Here is a 7488-nt window from a genome sequence, read left to right on the forward strand (position 1 = left end):
CCGGTGCCAGGCCATGTGTACGCTACTTGCCAGCTTGAGATGCTCACTGATCAGCTGGCTGAACTCTTCGAAGGACTTGTCCGCTGGCTTTTGGGGTGCGAGCAGGTCTTTCATCAGCGCATATATCTGTGGACCACAGCTGGTCAGTAGATGCGCCCTCCGCTTGTCAGCCGCTGTCTCTTCCAGCCAGTTCTTTGTGACAAAGCTCTGCTGGAGTCTTTCCACAAAGTCGTCCCAGTCCTCACCCACACAGTAACGTTCCTCTGTACCACTGGTGGCCATCCTCGTGGTTCGGTGATTCCAGATTCTCGTCGCCAGATGTAGTGTCTCTGCACCTTGTTACAAACTCACATGAGGCATGGATATATCAGACACGGTCACTCTGTGACCTTCACTTTATTTCCAGGACTGAAGAGTGTTGATCCTGGGTGGGACCTCCCCTTTTATACCTGGAAGCCCAGGTGAGGAGTTCACTCCCTGTGGTCAGGGTGTGCATTACAAGGGTACAGGTACAGTATGCATGAGTTACAGTTACATACTTATAGTCATTGCAAGATGGTGAAATACATGACATTAGCATGGTGTCCCACAGTCCGAGGCTGCGGGTCCCAATGGGTTTCAGCGAGCCACACCCAGAGTGAGGAGGGGAAAGAGAGCTTGAGAGCGCTCTCCTGAAATACAGGATCCAACAGATGTGGTTCAGCTCATGGCAATGAGTGGGGAGAGCATTGAACTTACCCAATCACTCCTGGACACCATGGGTGTGGTGGGTCATGAGATAGCGGGATTGTCGTCAGAAGTAACAACATTCTTGAGAGAAATGGAAACACTGTCGGGGCAGATTAGGGAGGGACTGTCGGAGGTATCTGATACACTGTCGGGGCAGATTAGGGAGGGACTGTCGGATGTATCTGATACACTGTTGGGGCAGATTAGGGAGGGACTGTCGGAGGTATCTGATACACTGTCGGAGGTATCTGATACACTGTCGGGGCAGATTAGGGAGGGACTGTCGGAGGTATCTGATACACTGTCGAGGCAGATTAGGGAGGGACTGTCGGAGGTATCTGATACACTGTCGGGGCAGATTAGGGAGGGACTGTCGGATGTATCTGATACACTGTCGGGGCAGATTAGGGAGGAACTGTCGGATGTATCTGATACACTGTCGGGGCAGATTAGGGAGGGACTGTCGGATGTATCTGATACACTGTCTGGGCAGATTAGGGAGGGACTGTCGGATGTATCTGATACACTGTCGAGGCAGATTAGGGAGGGACTGTCGGATGTATCTGATACATTGTCGAGGCAGATTAGGGTGGGAATGTCGGAGGTAGCTGCTGCAATAAGGGAACGCGCCCAGGTCTCTCATTGGCCAGCGGTGAATGACGGAATCACCTGCTGCTACTCCCACTCCAATCCCCAGACCAGCCTCAGGTCACATGCTGGTGCATCCACAGGCCGAGGAAGAGGCTGAGGAGGCCCGAGCCGGGCCTTCCACAATACTGTCTCTTAGGTCTGCCCACACCCGCCAACAAGAACATCGCTGTCCTGGAGATACTCGAAAAAAGCAGCTTGGTTCCAGCGGGAGAAGGCCTGCGTCACCGGCCAAGGGTAGAGGCAACAAGGGCAAGCGCGCCATGCGGTCTTAGAATAAGGGGGAGGAGAGATGGTTGCAGCTAAAGTTTGTTTGCTGCTGCTGTTGTTGTTACTGTTGTTCTTATGTTATTGTTATTTAACTGATCTTAACTGAAAAGTTTAAAGTGTGTATGTAATGCAACTTGAAAAGCTTAAAGTTTGTGATCTTAATGGAAAAGTTTAAAGTTCGCAACAAAAATATTTTTATTTAAGTTAAGTACAAGTATAAAAATGTTTAATAAACGTAATTCTTTTCTCATTTAAACCAGAATCATAAACATTATTTTTTAAATTAATGTAACAGTCAACATGGTGAATGATCAAACGTGCCGCTCAGCCTTCATGCAGCAAAGCGTTCAAGGATTAGTCGCTGACGCAAGGCTCTTGCAATGGATATAGGTGCACGAGGGCCCCCCATCTCCGCCGTCGTCCTGTGGGTTGAGGTAGTGGCATTGCTTCCTCCTACTGCTGCTCCTCCTCCTCCTCCTCCTCCTCCTCCTCATCAGCCTGCTCGTTGTCCTCCTCATCAGCCTGCTCGTTGTCCTCCTCATTCCCTCTTGCCTGAGGTTGCTCTTCAACTTCCAGTGCTTGTTGCCTCATGATGGCTAAGTTGTGCAACATTCAGCACACGACAGTGAACCGACTGACCATCTCAGGGGCGTACTGCAGGTAGCCATTGCACACCAGCTACCACACGGGCTTGACAGAGCTAGTGGCAAGGATTAACCAAGACGACTGGAGACTAGCTCTGTGTGCACACACATCGCAGGGTGGGCTGGCCTGTCCTGCCCCTGGGCCCTCGCCTCTTCTGGACCCTGAACTCACATCTCACCTGGGCCCCGATCACGTCCCTCTACAATCTCTCGCCGCTTCTTCCACATGTCTAAACGTCAAAACAAGGATGCTTCTCATGTGCTAACCCTCTGATTGCGATGATGGGTGTGTGCTGGTACAGGGCCCAGATTGTGGGTGTGTGTTGGTGCAGGCCATAGTGTGTGATGATGGGTGTGTGTTGGTGCAGGGCCCAGATTGTGAGTGTATGTTGGTGCAGGATATAGTGTGTGATGATGGGTGTGTGTTGGTACAGGGCCCAGAGAGTGTATGTTGGTGCAGGCTAGTGTGTGATGATGGGTATGTGTTGGTGCAGGGCCCAGATTGTGAGTGTATGTTGGTGCTGGCTATAGTGTGTGATGATGGGTGTGTGTTGGTGCAGGGCCCAGATTGTGGGTGTGTGTTGGTGCAGGGCCCAGATTGTGGGTGTGTGTTGGTGCAGGCCATAGTGTGTGATGATGGGTATGTGTTGGTGCAGGGCCCAGATTGTGAGTGTATGTTGGTGCAGGCTATAGTGTGTGATGATGGGTGTGTGTTGGTGCAGGGCCCAGATTGTGGGTGTGTGTTGGTGCAGGGCCCAGATTGTGAGTGTGTGTTGGTGCAGGCTATAGTGTGTGATGATGGGTGTGTGTTGGTGCAGGGCCCAGATTGTGGGTGTGTGTTGGTGCAAGCCCTAGGTGTTACTGTCGCCCTGTTTGTGCTTTAACCTTACTCCAAGTCACAGGGACCCAAAGTCGCTGAAACGCTGTAATAGGACACACCAAAGGCTTCAAGAAACCAAGAAATAGCTTTACTGCCCTAATTTTCTTTGTTTCTCGCTTACAATAGAGGAGAATAGAATTACAGAATGCAAATAGTGTGGATATAAATCAGTTCCAGCTTCTGTTCTCCACATAAATCATTGCATTTTGAGCTCAGAGTGGGACCCAGCCCAAAGATAGAGTTGTCCATTCCTTATTTGAGAGGCTCGGATGCCTGGCTCTATACCCTCCTCCAATAATTAAAAAAAAAACATATTTGACTGCATGTATTGCAGTAAAGCTCCTGGTACAAATGGCGCAGTTCTGTTCTTTTCCACAGAATACTGAGAATCTGTTGGACAAGCCGAGTTCTACGGTTCCCTCCGTTGACTCTTGTTACTTGCCCCAGGGTTGCCACCTGTCTTGCTGTTTGCTGTGCTGTGTCCTTCCATCTCATTGGCGAAAAACTCTTGCAAAGTCTCTGCCAGATGCTTTTCCTCCTCGAGTACCGTGTACTAGCTGGTTCTTAGCTCCCCAATTCATTTCTCAAGGGTTAGTTACTTGGTACTTGCCCTAGGTATACATCTTGCCGGTCACGTGCCATACGCTTAGGGTGAGAAGAATGCAGGGGTCAAGTGATCTACACCCAATAGAGAGAGCAGTGAACTTCTCACTGGGCACGACTGCTTCAACCAGAGCTGTGGACAAACCAATAGGGATAGCGTTACAAAGTCTGTGTCCAGCCACTATTGCTGGACAGGGCCAGGCAAACCTAGGCAATGCAAAAGCATACAATGTGGCCAAGACTAGTGGGAGGCCAGAGGATTGGGAAATTTTTAAAAGCCAGCAGAGAACGATTAAAAAAATTATTAAGGGAGGGAAGATAGATTATGAAAGCATACTAGCACAAAATATAAAAACAGATAGTAACAGTTTCTACAGGTACATAAAAAGGAAAAGAGTGGCTAAAGTAAATGTTGGTCCCCTGGAGGATGAGACTGGGGAATTAATAATGGAGAACAGGGAAATGGCAGAGACGTTGAACAAATATTTTGTATTGGTCTTCACGATAGAAGACACCAAAAATATCCCAATAGTGGATAATCAAGGGGCTATAGGTAGGGAGGAACTTAACACAATCACTATCACTAATGAAGTAGTACTTGGTAAGATAATGGGACTAAAGGCAGACAAGTCCCCTGGACCTAATGCCTTACATCCTAGGGTCTTAAGAGAAGTGGCTGCAGATAGTGGATGCATTGGTTGTAATCTACCAAAATTCCCTGGATTCTGGGGTGGTCCCAGCAGATTGGAAAACTGCAAATGTAACGCTCCTATTTAAAAAAGGAGGCAGACAAAAAGCAGGAAACTATAGACCAGTTAGCCTAACATCTGTTGTCGGGAAAATGCTGGAGTCCATTATTAAGGAAGCAGTAGTGGGACATTTGGAAAAGCAAGATTCAATCAAGCAGAGTCAGCATAGTTTTATGAAAGGGAAATCATGTTTGACAAATTTGCTCAAGTTCTTTGAGGATGTCACGAGCAGGGTGGATAAGGGGGAACTAGTGGATCTGGTGCATTTGGATTTCCAGAAGGCATTCGATAAGGTGCCACATAAGAGGTTACTGCACAAGATAAAAGCTCACGGGATTGGGAGTAACATATTAGCATGGATAGAGGATTGGCTAACTAACAGAAAACAGAGAGTCAGGATAAATGGGTCATTTTCCGGTTGGCAAACAATGACTAGTGGGGTACCGCAGGGATCATTGTTGGGTCCTCAACTATTTACAATCTATATTAATGACTTGGATGAAGGGACCGAGTGCAATGTAGCCAAGATTGCTGATAATACAAAGATGCGTGGAAAAGCAAATTGAGGAGGAGAATGTGAGATGATCTTATCAAAATATATAAGATAATGAGGGGGCTCGACAAGGTGGATACAGAGAGGATAGTTCCACTCAGGAGAAACTAAAACCAGGAGGCATAGTTTCAGAATAAGGGGCCGCTCATTTAAAACTGAGATGAGGAGGAATTTTTTCTCTGAGGGTTATAAATCTATGGAATTCTCTGCCCCAGAGAGCTGTGGAGGCTGGGTCATTGAATATTTAAGGCGGAGGTAGACAGATTTTTGAGTGATAAGGGAATAAAGGCTTATGGGGAGCGGGCAAGGAAGTAGATCGGAGTCCATGATCAGATCAGCCGTGATCTTATTGGGTGGCGGAGCAGCCTCGAGGCGCCAAATGGCCTACTCCTGCTCCTATTTCTTATGTTCTAATGCGACGTCAACCATGCCATACCTATAGCAAGTGCTGCGCAGTATGAGAGACTTGGGCAAGACCAAGGTGCCAGGGTCACTATGCTCCGGGCCAGCAAGCTACAGGGAATGTACCACAGGTATGAATATGTATCTGTAAGTGGCATCCTGTGAATCTTTTAAAAGTAACAGGTTTGATTAACAGCTTTCTGTCCAATAAGGGAAAAGTGCTTCTGAAGCCCTTTTATTCTGAGCTACATTCAGGGGAATTTATAATATACCGTGGCTGAATTGTAGGTCATATGGAGTCCGAGGCTGATCAGAGGCTTTGTGATGTTTGGCCATGTAAGGAGTGAACCGCTGGTCTCCCGGATGGTGTGCGTATGCCCCCGGTGCCGCTCCTATCCCGGGCCGAATGGCCCCTCTCCCCCTCCGCTGCCATCCTGGGCAGAATGGACCCCCGTCCCCAGTGCCATGTCTTCAGCTCCACTAAAACAATAGCGTCTTCTCGGCGGCGATTTTCTTAAGTGTAAGTAAGGTTTTTTCAGAACGGTGCACTGCGCTGTTTTTGAAAAAATCCTACTTGGCCAAACTCGCTTAAATGGCCAGAAATGGCACAGCCGGCAGTTTCCGCCCCCAGTGAGTCAAAAAATTGGGAACTTAAAAAAAAAAATCGGACACAAGTACTTTAGAATGGTGCAGAAACTTTGGTGAAACTTGCAGATTTTAGTCTGCTCCAAAAAAAAACGTAGGCCAAAAAAACGGCGAAGAATGGTCGCAAAAATTCAGCCCATTATGGAAGTGGCTTTCATTGGGTGTTTTGAATGGGAGCCGAGTTGATGCACAAAGTGAAGGGTGTGCGGATGATGGCTGGGGGAAGAAGTAGACAAGACTGCTAATATATTGGCCAGAGAAAGAAATCAAGAGGTTTCTCACATGAAAGTAGCACGAATGTCTCTTGCCGCCAGTCACTGGTTCTCCATAATCTCTTCAGACTGTTGCTGCCCCTCGACGAATCCCCCTGCTGTCCTTAGGTGCCATCCTCCGCTGGATGAGGCCTCTCTGGAAGGCAAAATTGTACAGCAGGCAGCCCACAACCAAAACCACTCAGACCTTATAGCTGGACCATATTTTAGGGCATACCTGAAATGATCCAATCACCTGAACTGTGCCGTTCAAGATTCCAATTGTGTGTTAATTGATGATTCCATTGTTAGTCATCTAGTGTCCTGGAACATGTACAGGTGTGATCAGACAGGATAGTCTTACCTTCCAAGAGTAACCCTGAGACTTCCCTTTCAGGGTGAACGACTGATGGCCTGCTGAATTACCTTGTCCTTCACTTGCATCATGCAGTGCTGCTGGTTGCAAATGAACTGGACATTGCGAGTGGAATTCCTTCCTGTTGGTGGCATTAATCAAAAGTATGTTTGGCCATGTGGGTACAATGTACGAATCGGGACTGGGGGAATCCTGACACTCTGTAAAATTACACTGCCTTCTCACATTGACAGTTGGTTGTCCATGGGAATATTGACCAAATGGCTTGCTCCAGCAAACGATGCTTATGGGCTAATGTTAGTGATCTCCCCCGTCAGAGTCAGGAATGACTGCAGCATCGAAGTTCGGGGTGGTTTTAGACAGCAGTCCCCAAGGTGGAGATGGGCTGTTAGTGAGGTTGCAGCACATGGTATAACTTGATGACTTCCTTTGTGAAGCAGTCAGTGCTCATGTGACGGGGGAGATAAGAGCCACCCCACTCCCTATATTTTGGTGTAAGGCTATCGGTGGGTTAGTGGTGTGTGTACCTTGTGCTGACTGGCCAGCCTGGCCCCTGCCATACCCTCTTCCTCCAAAAACAAGTATGAGGGATTTGAACTGGGAACACTGGAACAGGAAGAGAGGACAGTTGGAGGCCCACAGCAAAAGACACAAAGGCAGTTGGCAAAGCAGTTATGAGAAGTGAGAAAACAAAAGGAACGCGAAAATGAGCTGAGAAACAAGCTTTCCATTGAATGC

At 48.0% G+C, this 7488-nt stretch overlaps 1 pseudogene; it reads right to left on the reverse strand.

Moving 5' to 3' along the window:
• LOC139264237 (cytosolic non-specific dipeptidase-like) overlaps positions 1-2238 on the reverse strand; it is a 60708-nt pseudogene extending 58470 nt beyond the window's left edge.
• Between the last annotated feature and the right edge of the window lie 5250 nt (positions 2239-7488).

The sequence above is a fragment of the Pristiophorus japonicus genome, chromosome 1 (assembly GCF_044704955.1).
Source record: "Pristiophorus japonicus isolate sPriJap1 chromosome 1, sPriJap1.hap1, whole genome shotgun sequence".
Lineage (NCBI taxonomy): Eukaryota > Metazoa > Chordata > Chondrichthyes > Pristiophoridae > Pristiophorus > Pristiophorus japonicus.